The sequence below is a fragment of the Polyodon spathula genome, chromosome 6 (assembly GCF_017654505.1).
Source record: "Polyodon spathula isolate WHYD16114869_AA chromosome 6, ASM1765450v1, whole genome shotgun sequence".
Classification (NCBI taxonomy): domain Eukaryota; kingdom Metazoa; phylum Chordata; class Actinopteri; order Acipenseriformes; family Polyodontidae; genus Polyodon; species Polyodon spathula.
The window spans coordinates 67,605,897-67,629,195 of NC_054539.1; the positions used below are offsets into that span (position 1 = coordinate 67,605,897).

General features: G+C 36.8%; 1 protein-coding gene across 7 annotated transcripts in view; it reads left to right on the forward strand.

Annotated features, from left to right (window-relative positions):
* Positions 1-23,299, forward strand: part of LOC121317511 (CYFIP-related Rac1 interactor A) — a 59,919-nt gene that overhangs the window by 24,036 nt on the left and 12,584 nt on the right. For 4 of the 7 annotated variants that reach the window (XM_041253525.1, XM_041253520.1, XM_041253524.1 and 1 more), the window contains exon 2: positions 3,499-3,555. The gene's annotated coding sequence lies outside the window, so the exon portion shown is untranslated. Of the gene's footprint in view, positions 1-1,567; positions 1,689-3,498; positions 3,556-23,299 lie in introns of those variants that run through there. The other 3 variants (XM_041253523.1, XM_041253521.1, XM_041253526.1) reach the window with 2 other exon arrangements.

Genomic DNA, 23,299 nt, shown 5'->3' on the forward strand with positions numbered 1-23,299 from the left:
TTTTAAACAGATAATTTTAAGGAAATTTTTTTCTTAATGCTGACATCTGTTTGTGTTGAATTACTAAGTTGCTGCGCAGATTTGAAATGTGTATTTTGCCTACGAACATTCCTTAAATGGAACTTGTAACATTCTCTTGACAGTCTTTTTCTTATTAGAATACATATGCAATCCCACACAAATCTGACAAAAAAGCAAGAAGTGTAAATCTGTTTTGGTTTATTTTACACACTTAAGGGAACACTTGAGTTTAGGCTGTCTTGTCCACCAACCAACACTAGCAGGGAGATTGCTGCCCCCTGGTGGAAGAACTAAGCTCTTTTGCCTTGGTGTAAGAGGGGTGTCTTGATTTGGTGGTGCTGGCTCATGTTAGTCCTTCGTTCCAACAGCACTGATATAAAGAATGTATGTCTAGTAAATTGAATTTCTGCAGCAGACCAAAGGATGATGAACATGTTCTCTCTTGTATGCTGTAAAGGTGTAACTAAGCATATTATCATTAAAGCCTTGTCCATGTTATTCATGTGTGTCATGCCATGACGTGTTGTAGAACAAAGAGCAGCTGTAAAACTCCGGTGGAAGTTTCTTCACACAGATGCACAACCCCCACCCACCCTTAATTGCAAACACCGTAAGACAAGGAGACAGTGAAAGGATCTATAATGTTTGGCCTCCAGAGAATGGTCTTTTTTTTTTATAGGTTATTTTGTAGGTTTAAAAAAAAAAAAAAAAAATTACAGCAGTTTTCACATTATTGTTCAAAACCAGAAGATTCAGAAAAGTGTCTCAAATTACCGTTTTTGTTCATGCCAATTTCAGTTTTTAATTATTGTTTTCAAAAGTGTTTTCATTCCGTACATGCTCGTTGGCAGGAAATAAGTCACAGTACCAAAGCAGCTGTTTAAAGCTATAGCGTACAGTAATTAAAAAAAATAAAAACAAAATAAAATAAAAAAATTCTTCACTATCGGGCCAGGCGTACTACTATTGCTACTGTAATGATAGCAGGAGGACATAAATATAATTCATTTAAAGTCTTGGTTATCCCTTAATTTCTATTGTGTCAGTGCTTCCATAGCTGCTTTGTCACAATGTAAATGGTGGCTGTGCTGAGCAATTTGAGCTCTGAAGACTAGAGACATGCTTTACGGTATTGCAGGAAACCTCTGTGAACAGTGTTCTTTTAACATGCTTTACTGTTGGTATCCATTTTAATATGGTAGTAAGATTTGATTGAAGGTTTACCACATATCTATCTAAGACTATCTATTTATCTGTCTGTCTGTCTCTCTATCACCAACTGATTTGTTTGTTTTCTTATAGGAAGCAGTGTAAAGCTTTGGTGTCTGTTAATATAACAGAAATGGTTGTATAATTATTGACCAACCTTGTATACTGTACAATCACATTTTACAATGTCTGCAGGGACCTAGCTTTTTAGTTACCACAGAAACCACGACAGCGGCTCGGTGGCTGGCTGAAGCAGCTCCCCTTGTCCTATTGGCTGCTGGAGTGTGTGTGTGTGAGTGGGGCTGACAAGAGAATTGCAGGCAGACGAGAGAGCTATCGGCATGAGCAGAGGAATGAGAAACTGAAAAGGACACAATATAAAAGGTTTAGGTGGGGGAGGAGTACTGGGCAAACTACAGTAAGCAAGGAGAAGTGAGCAGAAGGTGGACAATCCCAAGGTACTGTACTACTGAATCAGGAAAGCGTGGATAATCCTGGGGCCAAGGCAGTCCACAAGGAGGGTTACATTCAGACTTAATGGTCACAATTGTGTGTCAGTTCTGTGCCAGCAGTGTAGTATTGTTTGCTCTAGTAATTGAACTGTTACATTATTTAGCTACAAATTGATCCTTGGATTTCTATGTCCTCGATCTCACAAGGATTTGAATCTAGAGCTGTTTCTTGTGACACTGTTGAAAGCATTTTCTTGTAATGTGTGTAATGAACATGGTGTTGATGCTCTATGATTTTCAGTTGAGAAAGGCATGGTCAACCCCTTTTGTTCTGTGCAAAAAGTGGCAATTTTACCATTTTGTTTAAAGGGGTTTTACTGTGTAGCAAGAAATGTTTAGTGTTATAGTACATTCATGTGAATTGATCTTAAATTGGAAGAGCGCTCAAAATATTATTCAGTCACTGTTCTATTCTGAATACACCGTAAACCCACACAGGCTATGCTACTGAACCTAATTCACAATTAGTTTTATTTGGAATTTATACCTATTTGTGGGTTCATCTCCAGGGCAACATTTGAATGTATATGGGGAGTGTCATATTTCCAGCGCTTCAGAAACTGGAGGTTACTGTGCAAACCTCTCCAGGATGCCTTAGTGAAAAGATATAATTGGTCCGCTGACAACACAAGGAAAGGCCATCCACATTGCTTATTGGAGAGAGTTAATGTCCATATAAGGCAAGTCCATTCATTGTGGGCGTTCCAGGGGGGGCAGTATTCTTGTCACCAGACCATCTTTTGTTGCTAACCCTATAGCAGGGTTTTTAATGCATGTTGTATGGGTGGGTGGGGGGATCAGTTGGGTGTATTTATTTTGGCAGAAGGAAACAAATGGGTTGATATTTGGTCGGAGCAGGTTTTGTTTTTTTTTTGTTTTTTTTTTTTTTTTTATTTTCAGTGTAATCAGAGTTAGTGCTGAACAATGCAGAATGGAGGGGAAATTCTTGGGTAATGTAGAATGCATGTGCTGTATGCAATTGCTGGGCCAGAAGTGAGTGATAACAAGCACCATTGCATCAGAAACTATAACGCAGCAAAGCTGCTGACACACACATTGTGGCTTGTTTTTTGTATATGCTAGGAATGTACTGTAAATGGAGTTTTTTTTTTTTTTGTTTTGTTTTGTTTTTTTTTAAACTACAGTACCGTTGCTATCTTTTGTTTTGGTAAGATTGTATTCTGAACTGAATATCTTAGCTGTTCGTATATTGTTTAGTTTTTAGATGTAGTTGCAAGATACAGTAGAGCATAGATGTGGCATCAGAAAAGAAAGCATTACAAGGACAGCAAAGTGCAATCTGTTGGCTGAGATGTTCATCAAACCAAGTCTGGCCATTTTTTATTTTTTTTTGCTGTGGTTATTGGTTTATAAACAAGGTCTGGTTTATTTCCTGACTGTCTTTTGGATATTCCCAAGTGCTGTTTATTAAATTAAGAAACCATTTGGCCTGCTTGTGTCTCGTCATCTGCAGATAAGTTACAAAAATCAGCCATAGTTATTCAGCCCCCCCCCCTTTTTTTTTGGCAGCACCTGACTACACTTAATTACAGTTGGTGAATGTTTGTTAATGAAGAATGATCAATTTATTATTGTTTTTTTTTTTTTTTTTTTTTTAACAGAACAGAATGTTGTCAGGATTGTTGTTGTCTGCTCCATTGTTGCAGGACAACACCCCTAACTGATGTTAAAAACTAATAATAATAATAACACAGAAAAAAATCAGCTGAATTCTTGTCTTGTTTGTTTCTTGTAGAAAACAAGGATACGCTGATGATATAAAAAGCAAGTCCTTCTCCAGCAAGTAAAAAAGGTAACCCTTTCCACTCTCTTTATGGTGTAGTTTTTTCATGTACCTTTTTATAAATGTCAGTAACACCTCAGCCATAAACAAATGAAAACACCTGTGGTAGCAATATGCCTGTAGTAAAATACACTAGTAATTTATCAGTAGGACACGTTTCAGCTTTTATACCAAACCTAGCAATACTGCTGCCTTTTGAAAGGTCAAAGTAATGTAACGCCATATAGGTCCCATTTGCATTAGAGTGCGTATGCAAATACAGTCTCACATTACTATGGCTACAGATTTTCTATTCTGGGAATAGCAAATTCTGTTTTTTAAAAAGGACCAATTTATTGATAACTGATAAGAATGTTGATAGTTAAAATAAGTAAATTTAATAAATATTTCCACAATTATTTATTTTTATTATTAAAGCAAAGATTTTCAGTCAGACTCTTATTGCTGTAATAGTAAGTAAATAACCTTGACACCATTGCATGTCATAATGTTTATGAACATAATTCGGCCCATTGCTGGCATTAAAATAAGCGGGGAAACTTATAGTGCTTATAGAAAGTCTACACCCCCTTTCAAAATGTTCACCTTTTGTTGCCTTATAGCCTGGAATTAATGTTTGTTGTTTTTTTTTTTTATCATATACACGTCCTACCCCACAACTTTCAAGTGAAAGAAATATTCTAGAAATTTGTAGAAAATTATTTAAAAATAAAAACTGAAATAGCTTGGTTGGATAAGTGTCCACCCCCCTTGTAATAGCAATCCTAAATTAGCTCAGGTGTAACCAGTCGCCTTCAAAATCACAAACCAAGTTAAGTGGCCTCCACCTGCGTTAAATTGTAGTGATTCACATGATTTCAGGATAAATTCAGCAGTTCCTATAGGTTCCCTCTGCTGGGTAGTGCATAAAAAAATATCCCTTGGAGCACAGTCAAGACAATTATTAAGAAGTGAAAGATGTATGGCACCTAGATCTGGCCGTCCCTCCAAACTGGAAGACCGAACAAGAAGGAGACTGATCAAAGAGGCTATCAAGAGGCCAGTGGCATCTTTGCAAGAGTTACAGGTTTTTATGGCCAAGATTGGTCAAACTGTGCATGTGACAACAATATCCCAAGACTCCACAAATCTGGCCTGTATGGTAGAGTGGCAAGAAGGAAGCCCTTACTCAAGAAAGCCCACCTTGAATCCTGTTAGAAGTATGCAAAAAAAAACACTTGGGGGATTCTGTAGCCATGTGGCAAAATTTTTTGTGGTGTGACGAAACTAAACTGGAACTTTTTGGCCTAAATGCAAAGCATTATGTTTGGCACAAACCCAGCACAGCGCATCATCCAAAGAACACCATCCCTACTTTTAAGCGTGGTGGTGGCAGTGTCATGTTATGGGGATGTTTCTCATCAGCAGGGATTGGGGCACTCAGCATAGAAGGGAAAATGAATGGAGCAAAGTATAGAGTAGTCCTTGAGGAAAACCTGCTGCCCTGGAAGTTCACCTTTCAGCATGAAAATGACCCAAAGCACACAGCCAAAGCTACACTGGGGTGTCTAAGGAACAAAAAGGTACATGTCCTTGAGTGGCCCAGTCACAGCCCTGAACTAAATCCAGTCGAAAATTTGTGATATGACTTTTTGATACTGTCCATCAATGCTCCCCAAGGAACTTGACAGAGCTTTAACAGTTTTATAAAGAAGAATGGTCAAATATTGACAAATCTAGGTGTGCAAACTTAGTAGAGACCTATCCCAACAGACTCACAGCTGTAATTGCTGCCAAAGGTGCTTCCACCAAGTATTAACTCAGGGGGGTGGAGACTTATCCAAGTGTGCTCTTTCAGTTTTGTATTTTTAATATATAATATATATATATATATATATATATATATATATATATATATATATATATATATATATATATATTATATATATATATATATATATTTAATTTTTTCTCAATAACAAACTTTTTTTTTTCCCTTTAACAGTATGGAGTATGTTGTGTAGATAAGTGGAAAACAAATCCTCATTCAAATGCATGAAACTCCTGAGGCACTGACACAACAAAATGTCAGAAAAGTTCAAGGGGGTGTAGACTTCCTATAGGCACTGTAATTAATTAGGTTACCACAGTTCAGAAAACAAATGTCCTGCACTGTTATGAGAGAATCATAGTTACAGTGTTCCACTAACAGTGTAGTTCAGTCTACAAATAAAGATGGTTTTAAAAGACTTGTTTAGCTTATTGCTGGCATTACAATTACAATAACAAAATATGAAACAGTTTAGTAACAGCAATGTCATGTGAGAGTAATCATATATACAGTACAGCAGTGTCATTTGAGAGTAATCATATATACAGTACAGCAGTGTCATTTGAGAGTAATTCTGTTTACAGTACAGCAATGTCATGTGAGAGTAATCCTATGTACAGTACAGCAATATAGCGAGGGAGACTGATTTCTCAAAGTACACTAGATATGCTGTGTAGTGTTCCGTGGTATATTAATACCTAATGTTGAGTAAAACCAACTCTGTATTTGTGTTAGTTGTGAAACTCCTGTGTTTTGAATTGCATGCATGAGTGGTGGGTAGACCAGAATTAATACAGACTTCATTGCCAGCATGTTTCATTTAACCTGTTGGGGATCAGTTTCCCCAACAGGGTAAATGTGACGCTTCACCTGCAGTGGAAAGCACAGGACCTATAAAGCTTCCAAGTCACACTGCAGAAGTCTGCCAATGCAGACAGCTACAGGTTCAGCATGAACACAGTACGAAGTACTTTAGTTTATTAGTGGTGCAATCGGCAATTTCGTGTTTGATTATCGTATTGGCATTTATCACTAATAATGCAATAATCTGCATACTTTGAAACAAAAGTAAGTAATATTGCCTTAATTTTTAAATCAAGAAAACGTGAATATAATAGGCCTGCTTCCAATTTGACTTTGTCCAACATGAATTTAGAGGCCTAAAGTGTGTATCCTAGCAACCAATCAATCAATCAATCAATCTTTATTTTATATAGCGCCTTTCATAGTGGACCACCATCACAAAGCGCTTTACAAGATGCAGTAACACCAAAATCCATAATACATTAAATACAGTTGAAAGTACATAATACATGATAGTAGCATAATACATGAACTAGTACATTAAATACAGTGGAAAGTGCATAATACATGATAGTAACATAATACGTGAAATAGTAGGTATCAGGCTTAAAGAGCAGGGAAAGCAAGAGAGAACAAGTGGGTCTTGAGAGTTGATTTAAAGCGAGCGACAGTGGGAGGATCTCGCACTAAAGCTGGGAGAGAGTTCCAAAGTGTCGGAGCCATGAAGCTAAAGCATTGTCCAAGTGTGGTGCACTTTTGCTTGGAGGATGACTGCAACGCGCTAATCTACCGTACTAGCACTAAAAGAAACGCACATACTCAAGTTTTAATGCAAACCGACAACAGGAGACTTCAAGCTGGGTTCTAATTTGATGCATCAATTAACCAATATGTAATTGAAGCTCAGGATATTTAGGGACAGACGATCAATAATCGATGCATCGGTTAATTGTTGCACCCCTACAGTTTATTATAGTAGCTAGAGTGGTTGTCTTTTTTTGTGTAATTTTACTTTCTTTGCAAGATTTTTAACAACAAAACGAGCATGATAGGCGAATGGACTTCTCTCGCTAGTAAAATTTTGACAAACATTTGGCCTGAATACGCTTAAACAGAATTCTGTTCTAATAGCACATATGGGGAAGGTATCTACAGTAGTGGCCTGTTTTGTTTTAGAAATGTAGCATTACATATAATGCTTAACTTCTGAATTTTTCACTATTGAATTGCCTACAGCATTTTTAGTAAGCAGTTCTTTGCCAGAAATACTTTTTTAATTGTATTTATTTATTTATTTTATCTGCTGAACTAATTAAATTATTTTCGAAGTGATGATTTTCAAAATAATCTAACACTAATAAAATTGTAAAATGAATGCATACTGTGTAAAAGTAAGGAATACAACATTTGTGTATTCCCTAATGTAACACATTACTACAATGTTTAAAAATACATGTTTTACAGGGTATATGAATCAATCAGGCTAGTCTAGTTTAGCATTATACTCTGTGTACTTGTTTTACTTTCAAAAGTATTTGAACAGTATAGATTCATGGAGGTATTATTTTGTATGCAACTTTAAGAACACAAGAAATGTTACAAACAAGGAGGTCCATTTGGCCCATCTTGCTAATTTGGTTATTTCAGTGTTGTACAGTGCTTCATTATTTCATTCCTTGCTCACATTTTTAGGGCACTTCTAAGATACCCTGTATGTAAAACATCTGGCCCGGTTATAAAATGTCTGTTTCAAGGAAAAATATCTGTGTTTTGTTATATATATATATATATATGTAAGAATTAAGAGATTGCTTAATATTTTGTTTTTATATGTACAAAATAAAGAAAAAAGTGTTACTCTTTCTTACCAGTTGTGATTGGTTGTGACAATTTGAATTTTATAGTCGATGGCAATGACCTTTTGAATATATTGAAATATAACAGCATGCATTCCATCATGATGTAGCATTATTAATTGTGTATTAGCCTCCTTTACACTTGCAAAAAAAAAAAAAAAAAATTGGCAGCCATTTAACATGTAATGGACATAAGATCCAAAAGTATCGCAATAGTGTAGAATGTCATGATACTGTGCATGGTGTCGTATAGATACTCCCTCAATGAGATATCGCAGAACACTAATACAGTGTAGTTTTAGCTGTCACATATGGCTATGTTAAGGTCCTGGCTTTTAGGAAAAAAGGCAGTTATGTGCTGCTTCCACTTTGAGTCTAAACTCAATAGATCTTTGGATCCACTGTGACTTCTATAAACCCAAACTGCACTGTATTTTGTTATCACAGGAAAGCAGGATTTGGAATTCCAGTGAAAGCGAATGGCGTTCCACATGACAGAATTTGGGGGAATGCACTGTAGTCGGTTTATTTGTTTATGTATGCTTCAATACCTTGTTAAAAAAAAAAAAAAAAAAAAAAAAAAAAAAAAAAAAAACTGCAGTGGACGGAATTGACTGTGCATTTATTTTTGCAAACCAGTAGCACCCTCTGGTGGGATATTAAAATATTACAGTAATTAAAGTATAAACCTCTTAATGTGATAGTGTTTGTACAGTATACCTTCATTTTAATAGCATGGTCATGGTTGATTTCAATGAAGCAAAGGCTTTTGTATTGGGAGAATATTAGAGGGAATGGGCCAAAATTGAATTGAAGAACTGACTTTGCAGATTTTCACCGTGATGTTTATATACAGGGAAGTGGAATCAACTTGACATCAGGCACAAGTCTTGAGAATGGTTTGAAATAGTTGTAGGGATACCATGTAAAAGCCAGGCAGCAAGCGTAGTGGTTTGTTTTTGCATTAACTAAGAGGGAGGTGTCTGGGGCAGTGGGACTCCGCTCCACAGGAAGTCTATGTAAAGCTTCCTGTCTATGATTCAGTTTCCTGTTGGGTTCAGTCTATTGCATCCTGTTTACCTCTGTACTTGTCATTGTACTTTATTTTTCTTGCTGCCTCACTATTGTATGTTGGGTACTTCCTAGGAGAAGAGAGTGCAAAGGCATTTTTTTTAGTAGAAAACAGCATTTTATTGGTGTAAAACGTGGAAGAAACTACTTCATACTAACATGTAACTACAAATAATTCATTTATTGTTTCCTTTTTTAAAACTATTAGAATAATATATTCCTCTCCTAAAATGTGCCTGCTTTTAAATAATGTGAATTGTGGTTCTAACTACCCTATTCTATCCAATGTCAGGTTAAAAGCCATTTACTGTATGCTAATGTTTTAGGACTCTACCACTGAAGTGTTTTGACCCAACTTTACCTTTTGACTACAATGCTGACAGATAGATTTGACATTTAGAGTTTAGTGTGCTTGACCGAATAAGGAGGGGACAACTAGGCTTTTTAATAGATTATTATTATTATTATTATTATTATTATTATTATTATTATTATTATTATTATTATTATTATTATTCCCTTATTGGCTCACCTGGTAGAAGCACAGCCATAAGGTACGCAGAGATGGTCATACAGTGCAGGTTCATTTCCTGGCTGTGTGAAGTAGGCCGATCTTCGGTGGGTACACCAAAGGGAGTGTCACATTGGCTCTGGGAGGGGTCATATCAGCACTGTTTTAAAACAAAAATGTCTTTCCTTTATTTGTTTATTGGAAAAAAGTTATATATGTCGCGTTTTGAGTGATTTTTTTTTTTTTTAATTTAATTTAATATTTGTACTAATTTAGGGGAAAGTGCTTTGTAAACACAGTCCGGAAGGGTTAAGTTAACGCCCTCCCACAGAGGAAGGTGGTAGGATTAACTTCACTTGAAAAATAAAATCTGTAAAACCAAAATCACAAAACAGTTGTGATTAAGCCCACACATCATTCCAATAATCATTTCAAAGCTACATACCACAGCAGAACAACGCAGTTAAACGAGGCAGTCTTCCCAGCGACAGCGAGTGGAAGCGACAGCGAGTGGGAGAAGTACAGGCGTGGAAAAGTACAGAGCCGTTTAGAAGCAGTAAGGAGAAATTGCATCTTGAATTGCTTTAATCAGAAAACAGAGGACATTGGGGAAACACAGCAGCAGCGCAAAGTCAAACAGCCACGTGTGTTTTTCTGATAACAAACAAGCTGAAACTCGGAGCAGCTGATTCAAATTCAGCGCCGTTCTGAGACACGGGCGAGGGGAGGAGCCAACAGCACAGCAGAACAACGCAGTAAACGAGGCAGTCTTTCCAGCGTCAGCGAGTGGAAGCGACAGCGAGTGGGAGAAGTACAGGGGTGGAAAAGTACAGAGCAGTTTAGAAGCAGTTTGAAAGCAGGTTGACGGCTGCAGAAGAAACTAAACTTAAAAAAAAAACCCTCAACATGGTCTTCAAGCCAGACAGCAACAGGATCTTGAGGAACTGGCACACCCACAAGTCATGGAAGTCTGCATCACCCCTAACAGACTGAAAGCCACCAGGGAGATAGAAGGTCAGAACAGCTGGGTTCAGGTAGGCAGAAGCAAAGCCACCAGGAAAAAAAGAAACTTCGTCAAACACAAAAAAAGAAACACCAGAAATCAAAACAACCAACAAATTTGAGTCACTTCAGAATTTTGATGAGCAGAACCAACAACAAGAGAATGAAAGGAACAACATCCAGGACCCTATTGACAGTGGTGACCAGACAGCAAAAAGAAGGGAGGTCATGATTGTTGGGGACTCCATATTGAGAAACACAGCAAGTTCAATTCGCAGTTTGGACCCCCTTACTACAACAGTGTGCTGCCTTCCGGGAGCCTCGGTCAAGCGCATCACTGAGAACGTGGACAGGCTCCTAGAACGAACAGGAGACGACCCGGTAGTAGTCGTCCACATCGGTACAAACAACATTGGAAGAGACAGACCAAAATCCCTGCAAAACAAATTCAGAGAGCTAAGAAGGAAATTAAAAGAGAAAACCAAAACTGTGGTATTTTCTGGTATACTTCCGGCACCTTGCAAAGGACCATATGGACAGCTGGAAATAATTAATCAAAACGCATGGCTGAAGATGTGGTGCACACGGGAAGGCTTCACCTATCTTGATCATTGGACCACATTCTACAACGAGGACTATCTGTATAGACGGGATGGACTGCACTTAAATAACAAGGGAACCAGTCTACTTGGAGAAAAGATCCTCGAGCAGGTTCAGAAGCATTTAAACTAGAAAGGAAGGGGGGAGAAATCAACAAAAAAACAGAAGGGAGACCGCATCAAAACAAGAACAACAACTCAGGTAAGACAACCATTAAATGTATTTATCTAAATGCTAGAAGTATCAGAAACAAAATTCTAGAACTTGAAGCTACTGCACTAACAGGTAACTATGATGTGATAGGTGTTACTGAAACGTGGTTGTCTGAGAGTGATGGGGACGAATATAATATTTGTGGGTATACACTGTATAGGAAAGACAGGCAGGACAGAAGAGGAGGAGGGGTAGCGCTATACATAAGAAACAGTCTTGAAGCCCAGGTGTTAAACCTGGACAAAGAAAATAAAACCGAATCAATATGGGTCAGAATAACGGACAAAAATTCAAAGGGCATAATAATAGGAGCATGCTATAGACCGCCAGATTCAGACGGTGAGCAAAATAATCTGTTATACAATGACATTAGAAATGCGTGTAGCAAAGGAGAAGCCATACTAATGGGGGATTTCAACTTCCCCCAAATAAAATGGGAAAACCCGGTGGGTAGCACGAAGGATGAAATAGAAATGGTGGAAATGACAAATGACTGCTTCCTAACACAATTTGTCAAGGCACCGACTAGAGGGGAGGCATGCCTTGATTTAGTCTTTTCAAATAACGAAGATAGAATAACTAAAACAGAGGTCAGAGAACCACTGGCAAACTCAGACCACAACATGGTCTCATTTGAAGTGTTTTTTAAAACCCCAAAAGTAATGACTAAAGCTAAGGTTTACAATTTTAGAAAAGCAAACTATGAAGGTATGAAACAGAGACTAACAGAAGTAGATTGGAGTAAAATAGAGAAAACACCCACAGAAGAAGGATGGTTGTTCTTCAAAAATGTAGTACTAGAGGCGCAAAACAATTACATCCCTAAAGTAGACAAATCTAAATGTAAAACTAAATTGCCAAAATGGTTTAATAGATCAATTAAAAAAAATATTCAGCGAAAAAAGGCACTTTACAGAGCATTAAAAAAGGACCAAAAAGAAAGTATGCAGAAAGAGTACACAGAACTGCAAACGCAAGTCAAAAAGGAAGTTAGAAAGGCCAAGAGAGAAATAGAAATGAACATTGCTAAGGGAGCTAAAACCAATTCCAAAATGTTTTTCCAATATTACAACAGCAAGAGAACATTCAAAGAGGAGATTAAATGTTTAAGAGATACAAATGGCAAAATCGTAGATGAAGAAAAAAAAAATAGCAAATATATTAAATGATTACTTTTCACAAGTTTTTACAAAGGAAGATACTGACAACATGCCCCACATGTCATCCAGTTCCTATCCAGTTTTAAATAACTTTAGCATAACTGAGGCAGAAGTGTTAAAGGGACTAGGAGCTCTTAAAATAAACAAATCCCCTGGGCCGGATGAGATCCTCCCAATAGTACTCAAAGAAATGAAAGAAGTAATTTACAAACCGCTAACCAAGATCATGCAGCAGTCTCTTGACACAGGGGTGGTACCGACAGACTGGAAAATTGCAAACGTAATACCGATCCACAAAAAGGGAAACAAAACTGAACCAGGTAACTACAGACCAGTAAGCCTGACTTCTATTATATGCAAACTTATGGAAACTATAATAAGATCCAAAATGGAAAATTACCTATATGGTAACAGGGTCCTGGGAGACAGTCAACATGGTTTTAGGAAAGGGAGATCGTGTCTAACTAACTTGCTTGATTTTTTTGAGGATGCAACATCGATAATGGATAATTGCAAAGCATATGACATGGTTTATTTGGATTTCCAGAAAGCTTTTGACAAAGTCCCGCACAAAAGATTAATTCTCAAACTGAACGCAGTAGGGATTCAAGGAAACACATGTACATGGATTAGGGAGTGGTTAACATGTAGAAAACAGAAAGTACTGATTAGAGGAAAAACCTCAGAATGGAGTGTGGTAACCAGTGGTGTACCACAGGGATCAGTATTAGGTCCTCTGCTATTCCTAATCTACATTAATGATTTAGATTCTGGTATAGTAAGCAAACTTGTTAAATTTGCAGACGACACAAAAGTAGGAGGAGTGGCAAACACTGTTGCAGCAGCAAAGGTCATTCAAAATGATCTAGACAAGATTCAGAACTGGGCAGACACATGGCAAATGACATTTAATAGAGAAAAGTGTAAGGTACTGCACGCAGGAAATAAAAATGTACATTATAAATATCATATGGGAGATACTGAAATTGAAGAAGGAATCTATGAAAAAGACCTAGGAGTTTTTGTTGACTCAGAAATGTCTTCATCTAGACAATGTGGGGAAGCTATAAAAAAGGCTAACAAGATGCTCGGATACATTGTGAAAAGTGTTGAATTTAAATCAAGGGAAGTAATGTTAAAACTGTACAATGCACTAGTAAGACCTCATCTTGAATATTGTGTGCAGTTCTGGTCACCTCGCTATAAAAAAGATATTGCTGCTTTAGAAAAAGTGCAAAGAAGAGGGATCAGAATTATCCCGGGCTTAAAAGGCATGTCATATGCAGACAGGCTAAAAGAATTGAATCTGTTCAGTCTTGAACAAAGAAGACTACGTGGCGACCTAATTCAAGCATTCAAAATTCTAAAAGGTATTGACAGTGTCGACCCAAGGGACTTTTTCAGCCTGAAAAAAGAAACAAGGACCAGGGGTCACAAATGGAGATTAGACAAAGGGGCATTCAGAACAGAAAATAGGAGGCACTTTTTTACACAGAGAATTGTGAGAGTCTGGAATCAACTCCCCAGTAATGTTGTTGAAGCTGACACCCTGGGATCCTTCAAGAAGCTGCTTGATGAGATTTTGGGATCAATAAGCTACTAACAACCAAACGAGCAAGATGGGCTGAATGGCCTCCTCTCGTTTGTAAACTTTCTTATGTTCTTATGTACATGTACAATATTAATTAATGTGCATGGCGTTTTCAGTCATAACAAACAAGATCTGGTCACGAAAGCGCAGGATTGAAGAAACTAAATTCTCAGTTTCCACAGTGTAGAACAGCTAAATACATATACAGTATTTGATTTTGGCAAAGAAAAAAAATAACAAAATTAACTTTCAGGTGCTGACCATGGTTTATATTAAGTTGTAATTTTAATGACGCAGAATCAAACTCCTGTTTGACTTCCAGTGCGCTGCTAAACAATTTTAAAACTGAATAACCCAGACCATTCTTCTGGACCAGACCTCCAGAGGCAGCATTTTTAGTGTAAACTTAAGTTGCACATCCCTCCCATTTATTTTCTTCCCTCAGGTTCAGAAAATTAAGTATAGAATACTACATTTAAAATTGGGCTGCAACGAAGGCTACATCTTGACTGGTACTAATTTGCTTAATTTACTGGTGACATCAGCGTAGCTACTTGTTTTAGAGGTAATCTCTGTAAATGGAATAAAAAAGTCACATGTAGTTTAAAAATATGTTTTATATAGAACGGTAATCCTGTTTTTATAATTTAACTAAAAATGCACATTGTTTATTTACGCGTAGTTGAGCCTGCTTGCGATATATAGAAAGGTTGCACTGCAGCAGCAACAATTGCAGTGGACTTAGGCAAAATAAAGCTTTATTTAACAGTCACTGTTCCAAGTAGGTTATCAGTCACATTACTACTACGACTGCTAAAAATATTAATAATGTGAACTTACGTTTACCTCCAGCCACAAGGCTGCTAAAATCTGTCATTGCTTCATCCTTCAGTATACAGCCTTTACAGCCATAGAAGAATAACTGAAAGTACTTCCAATCTTGAGCGACAGCAAAGCTTCAGGCAGGTTCTGGAAGATAACTCTGTGAGCACTTAGTCTTACAACCACCCCTAGTCATTCACCCTGGTCTTCTCCCAAGCAAGACTGCTTGTTCTCAAGTGATGAAAATTGCTAAGGGCCTTCTTTAACAGGTTGACTTATTGAGTATGTCATAATCGAGAGTATATGGAGGCTGTCTGACCAGCAAACAAATGCGTTTTATTAGTATTGTGTCATCAGGAGTTACAGTAACACTGAATTGAAATTTCAATTACAAAACAATGAAAAGTATTATAAATGTCCTGTGGCGTTCTATTGAAAATACAGTTGTAAGTGAACTTTTAAAAATTATACATTGCAAATTAACTGCACTTGAAACCTGTAGGCCCATTATGATCACAGGCATTTTTAAACCGCTGCAGCAAGGTGATGCAAGGGTATTTAGCACACTGGAAATGCTGACAAACTTTTATAGGCCTGTATTATTGTTTTTTTTTTTTTCAGAATAGTTGACAAATTGTTTGCGTGAATGATGAAATCTCCACCGCTTTCAAAACCTCCACTTTTGTTGGGAAAGATAATGCCCATTTTTGCTCTGCTTTGTGGAAATGGCATTGGTGCTGGAGCCCTATGACAATTCAAAATGCGTCATAGGATCAGTAGTCCCATAACCGCACTAAAATACAGGAGAGAAGTGCTAATCTGGATGGAAGTTAATACATTCCCAATATCATGTACAATCATCTGGTTGAACTGGGGCGATTCTAATTTTATTAAAATCTTTCTTCCCTGGGAGAGCTCCCCCCAGCCCCCCCAACAGAAAATGTGTTTTAAGTTCATTGGTATTATAAGAAGTAATTTACAATAAGCAACTGCAAAATTTGTCCGGAACCATGTAGACTATTCATAGTATCAGGAAATTTATCTAATGAGAGTGAGAACGGTCTGTACTTGAAATCACTCATCCTATTGTAAATGACCCTGCTGGCTGTGTTTTGGAGCAGTACTGTAGCTCAATCCTTTACCATTTCGTATTGGTATGATCTTGCAAATGTTAAAGCTATGTGTGCAGGACAGATGTTACTTCTCTGCAACACTAAGGGCCCTTTCAAAATTAGTTAATCCACGAAAATCTGATTTTCAAATTCACTTAAGAACAAACTAAAATGTTGCCAATTTGCTTTGATTGATTTCACAGCAGAACATTTCAAACAAATTGCAGTTTTCCTGTCAAGTTCATTCCAGTTCGCTTCACTGAGTCCTTCCTTCACCACTGTAATTGCACTAGGGATGCAACGATAATCGACAGCAGGGCTCCAATGTAAGCAAAGAAAACACAATCAGCTATCAGCAGTTTTTGTTATTTTAGCTGATAATGTACACCAATATTCATGCTTGAGTTTCTTCCAGCACAGAATGTAAAATGTGGTCAGGCACACTTACTGTGACTCTTGAACATTGAGACCAGTCATTTTCCCAGTGCTGTGTAATGTACAATTAACCTGCAGTAAATACATCTTTCAAAAGAGCGGTGTTTGAATTTTTCTTTTTAAATATCTGAAGACCAGTAGGGTTACCGGCTTGTGTGCAGAAAACAGACTTAATGCCACATTAAATCTGATGATGAACTGTGCGTAGAATGAAATTCTGGTGCTTTATTAATAAGGCTCTCTTCTTTTAATATTTAAGACTCTGGAATGTTTGCCTGTCCCGTGCCGCTCAACATTCTCTCTCCGCATCCGAACAGCAAAACAAGTCCTCTTAGTTAGAGCAGACTGTCGGGTCGTTATATTATTATTGTTATTATTATTGTTATTGTTATTATTGCACAATGTACTTCAGAATGGCCTTTTGTAATTTGTGTTTATCTTGCTTAATCTGCATTGGTTGTGTGTGTATTCAGCAGCATGTTGAAGCAGAAATGGAGTACTTGTCACCATTAGTTAAGTAACAAATTCAAGTTTGACTGAATTTTGTAACTGGAAATTTTTATTTTTATTTTTTAACTTAAAAAAAAAAAAAAAATATATATATATATATATATATATATATATATATATATATATATATATATATATATATATATATATATATATATATATATATATATATATATATATTTAATTGAACAATTTAAGTTGCATTTTTAATCCTCGTATGCTTAAAATAAGAATTTAGCTAACTTTGTTGTAGTTGACATTACATATGCTAAGTTTATTTTCTACTGTACAGTATAGGTAGAACTTATAAAGTTTGACAGCAAGAGGCTATAAAAGTGTCACATTTTTTTCTACATAAGTGTGCAAAATGTTATGTTTGTGTGACGGTTGTAAAACGAATGTATAAATTGCTGTCGAGCGCACAATATAATACTACGTTATTCTTTTGTATTCATTTTCTGAAGTAAATGCAACAAGTAAACAATACCTGTTAATGTTTGTCATAAATATTGTACAACAAGTCAATGATATCTGTTCATTTTTTAACACTTGTCATTATAAAACAGTTTAAATGAAGGCCCAATGCCTTGTTCTAGTAGTGTACAATAGCTTACCTGCACTGTCTGTTATTATCTGTATCGGGCGATATGGGTAGATAACCATTGACTGTCGGTATCGGCCAAGAAAATCTTTATCGGTTCAAACCTGATCATCTGGATATGTGCAGCTGAACAAAATGCTGTATGGCTATTGATTCCCAGACAGCTGTTCAATACAGTGAATTAAAAAAAACACAGAAAAACTGCCAAGCTGAACTTGGGGAGAACTGAACTCCAGTGCAAATTATCCTCCCCAAATGAACCAGGTATGAAAGGGCCCTAAGTTTCAATTTTTTGTCGTGTTTCAGGCACAGTAGTTATATTGCAGGGACGTAGCATTTGAGTGCCAGCCTATAAATTCACCACATGTCATACCAGCAAAGACCCTCCAGAGGGCAGTGTTTGACTTTGTATCACTGTTAAATCAGCTTTCTATTCTCTGTGGTATCAGTGTACTGCAAAAGATCATGCCCAAGGCTGGTGTAAAATGTCCACAGCACAGGAAATCCACAAGTTGCCATGTGAGGTTGTCAAAACAACTGCACAATGTCCACTTTCATGTAGGTATTTGGCCTCCGTCGTATTACTGGACAATAACCTGTGTTCTTTGCACAATGCATCTTTTGTGGCGAGGTGCTTCTTGCATATAAAGGCAATGGCATGTGTTTAACACAGTGTGCTCCTTGTATGATTTCTTGTATGATTAATTACCATGTAGATTTAATATGTGCAATGTGGAAAGGGCTGGTGTGGTTCCAATTAAAACTTTTTGTGCTACTGCTAACCTGAGTCCTGGTGCTGTGATGCAGTGAATTGTTTTTCTTGCTAATGAAAGACTGGAAAAGAGGCAGTTGCCATGTGTTTAGAATTAAACTACTGAAGAAGTCTACAGCAATTTTTTTTTTTTTGGTTTTTCTGCGTCATGCGGGCTATTAAATATTAAAACAAGGTCTTTAATTTTCTTCTGAGATGTGCATAGTAAGCACTTGCAGTAATAGGGGATGCTAAAGGCATTGGCCAACCCACACAGAAGAAAACATGGTATAGGTCCACACTAAAAATAGTGTTTAAAAAAAAAAAATCAAAATAACCGTAACAACCTGGTATAGAGTTTGCGTAAAAGAAATGTACCACAATTGATGAGAGGAATTTAAGTTGAAAGCAAAACATTTTTAGGGTTACGGTTTGTCCCTTAACATTTTTTTTTTTTTTTTTTTTTTTCTTTGGGACTCTCAGAAGTTTCACACTGATTCACTTCCTGTGGCGCTTAGGAGCATCGAATTTTAGGTGGGTTTGTGATTCTGTACCTGCTTCAGTTTTTATGTAATATACTGTACAGTGCAAACAATTGTCAGAGTGGGTATTTCTGTGAACTAGAATGACATGCTTTACACCTCATAATATGGTTAATATTGAAGCAGAATTTCTTTATATTAGGTTATATCATGCAGCATTTTGTGGGGTCCATTTAATGAGCATACAGTTGTCGTCATACAGTCAATATTTAATATATATCCCTGTAAACCAGTATTCAAATCTGCGGTCATTAAAAGAGACCCAAGTTTCTTCATGCTAAAAAATGTTTTGAGAGAGACCAGAATACTAAACATGTTTGGTCATGTCATTAAACAAACAGATCCCATTGAAAACCTATGTAGGTAGGCCCAGGGCCGTACCAAGGGGTGTGCAAGCAGTGTGGCTGTACAGGGCGCTGACCTGATCTGGGCGTCGATTGGCTGACGAATAATAAATAAAACAAATGCATGCAATAATGATTCAAAACCAAAATAACACGATGAAAGAAAGGAAAGCACTTTATTATTCATCAACCAATTGACTGAAGAACAATAAGGCCAAAAAAAAAACACGTGTGGTTTGGGTTACTCGACCGACCCTATTTTTCCACCGACCCTAAATATTTTTTTACTGATAACGGGCTACACTTTTCGCTATCAGTCTGAAAAACTGACCACTGTGCGCGGCCACGTTTTCGCTCATGCGATTTTCGCTCATGCGATTTTCGCTCATGCGATTTTCTGGAAAATGCATAGCAAACAAGATCTTCACTTCATATAAAATGTTGGAGTCTGACCATCACGGCTGCAGCATATCACCAAGTAGTTGTTTGGCACTATTGTTTGAAAAATGCGACCACATACCAGTAAAAATTAGGGTCAGACTCAGGGTCAAACACCATTTTTCACACTCTGTCTTCATTGTTATTTTTCTTGAATTTTATTTCTCACCAATACTTTTAATGTTTAATGTTCCCTTTGCATGTTTTCCTTGTACTGTGTCTACGTGTGCTCTCTGTCAGTTTCAGTAGGCTACTGTTTATCCAAACTGCATTGGGAGCTGAATTTGACAGGGCAACTGCTTTTTAAAGGGCAGTTGCATTTAAATTTTTTAAAGAATGTTATCACATAACATGTGTTGATTCGGTTATGACATTTGTAAAATAAACTAAGTAAACATTAGTACAATAGCTGTCCTTCCCAAACTGACAAACTAAACACAATCCCACAACTCGATGAAAAACAGCACACAACAGGCACTGCCTCCCTCATGATCCAGCGTTCCTAGCAAGACTTCTCGCTTTGCTGAAAATAATTGTGAAAGCTTATAGTACAAAGCGAAAGTTGTTTGGTATCATGTCAGTGTTTACAAATACAACCACACCTGCTTTTATTAGGCTATAATATAAAGCCTTATGTTCTTTATTTTATTGCATACGTTTTGTCATGTTAAGTTTTTTATTTGTGACCTGCTATGTCTGATTTTAGTGTTGTCTTTGTCGTTCTTTTTTAATTATATGATTTTTATTGCTTGTTTCTTATTTCTGTGATCTCTGATGTCTATATGGTATTTATATGTTTTATTGGAAACAAGCTTTGGGATACTATATTGTATATAAAAAGGGCACAAATGTTAAGCTAATATTGTCCTTTTTCATGCATTTGTTTTTTTATTTGCGCCCTGCAGTTTCATGGTCTTTTTTTTTTTTTTTTTTCACGTCTTAACATGCAGCAATTATATTTGCCTGATTGGACATGTGTAGTCTATTTTGTGGTCATTTTGAGGACTTGTCTGTCTTGAAAGAACTGAAAGAGTTTCTTTGCTATATTGCATTATGACTGACTGTGCTGTGTGGAAGGATCGTGTGTCATTTTGAGAGCTCTCCTGTAGTGCTGATATCAAGCTTTTTCTATTTTGTGGGCGGAATGTCCTCCAGTTTTAAATAATCATTGTCTAATCCTAAACCATTTTTAAACCAGACAGTTTTAGTGTATGTAAAGTAGCTTTTTTTTTTTTTGAAATGCTTAAACTTTTTTTTGGAGGGGGGGGGCAGTTAGGAGTGAATAGTCAGATTGTTTTTCCAAATGGTTTAATGTGGGTACATCCAGTATTTAACATTTTTGAAAATCTAGTATTGCACCGAATATAGGCTTGCAGCCAGATAATATTTCTGAAGAACAGGCAAGGATAGCCCTCTTAGTTTAGAGAGTGAGAGTCTTCTTTATTCTGGGCTGGGAACCTTCCATAGACAATCTACCCAGCAAAAAGATTGGCAGCATTTTCCAGTTCAGCATCTTCTACTATTAATTGTAATTATTATACTGATTATTGGTACCGAAAACTTAAGTTCCTTAATCACAACACTATGATTTTTTCAAGCAGGTAGATAATTTATTTGAAAGCTCCCTACAGTCCAACGTATTATCAGAAAGCTGAAATTGATTCAAAGTTATCTCCGAACCTTCGTGGTCCAAGAACGCTTGCCCAATCTAGTCATTATATCCATTGAATTTTCACTGACCAACTCTCTGAACTATGACCATGTTATCACTGACTTTGCATCACTAAAGGCAAGACAAGTACATTTGTAGGCTCTAGGTTTCGTTTCTATTGGTGCATTGCATGAGACCTTTACAAAGGTGTGTGGGGGGGATTTCCATCTCGCACAGGGCGCCATCAGTGATCAGTACGGCTCTGGGTAGGCTTTTGGGTAAAGAGCCAGATCCTGTTTCATCTTGATTTGAGACAGTTAATGCAAGTAAGTGTATGTGCATTGCTCTTTGAATAGATTGACTGTAGCCCAGACCCTTTTTGTGCTCCTGGAATTGTGCCAGCTGACACAATGGAGACAGATTTACTGTATGGCCCAATGACTCATTGAAATTATCTGCTTAACTCCTCTGATATTGCAAGGAAGCAGTGTTGGCAGTCAGCTTTCAATGTTGCTGGCTTAACATCTTTTAGCCGTATGTTACAAATTATGATTTATTTATTTATTTTTACTGTTTACAGCTGGGGCTTCCTGTTGTGTAAAATGTTTGGTGTATTTTTTACTTAACATTTGGAAACTTACCTTCACCTTTGAATGATGACCACAAGTGAAATTTTATTGATTGGGGAAATGTGAGCCAAAACAGAAAGCTGCGTTATCTACCACATGTTTTAGTTTTGTTCTTCTCTTTAATTTTCCAGAAAATATTTGTGTGTGGTAAAATGAAGCAAATTGAGTTGTGTCTGAAATTGTGTAGAAATCTTTTTTTCACCTCAGTCACAAAACAGGAGGCTTTGAAAAATCTTTGTTTAGAAGTTAAGTGTTGATTAGGACACCTGTTACCCAATACAATTAATTATACAAAAATATTGCCATACAATGTATACTGTAAACTATAAGGCTAATCTTTTAGCTTCACAACCCAATGCTCCCCATCACACAGAGAGTATGCACAGTGCACAGTAGGAGGTAGTTAGTGTGTAAGCATAGCCAGTGTGGTTGTGTATTCTTTGGCAAAGTTGTATTTTGGATCAAATCGCTTGTCCTGAATCGGAACAGCAATTGTGAAACAGATTCATGCTGTAGTACAAGGCATTTTAAAAGCTGTGTAAACAGGAAATAATTTAGCACCCATCTTTAGGAATGCAGCAAACCAATAGGGAATCCTAATATGGTTATTAATAGGGATGCAACAGATAGTTGGTAGCCTTAGTGTACTGTGTAGGCAAATGAGTTTCATATTCAGAATAGATTTTATGTGTACTTAGGCCCCTTCGTTTTCGGTTTATACTGATTTTTACTGAAAAATTCCCGGGTTTTACAAAACCTTTTTTTCTTTTTTTTTTTTTTTTTTTTTTTTTTTTTAAACCGATTTTTCACCTGAATTTTGGACCACTCAAGTGCATAAAAATAGATGATTATATTAAGAAAATACAATACATTACATTAGATATGTGTTTATGTCAGGGGTCTGCATTTCATATAACCCGATGCCGGGACAACAGGATCTGTGTGAGGGTCAACGAGTCTTACTTACTTACAAGTGCTTTTTTTCTTCTTTTGTCACTTTCTGTTGCTAGAAAAACTCCCGCAGATTTCTAGGGAGTCACACGAGGTCCTGCACAAGTCTCACACACAAATGAAAAGAAAATGCATAACTCTAAACCTCAAAGCAAAATTATATACAGAGTACACAAATACACATATCCTTTTAATTCACACACAGCAAGAAACATTTAAATTAATGCAACAGTACTGTTGCATACGTTTCTGTCTCCAGTAGGACCCCAGTAAAGTTTGACCACCAGCTCTAGAAGAATATTTGACCCAGTGAAATTATAAAAATGTATAAACTATTTTATATGTAACG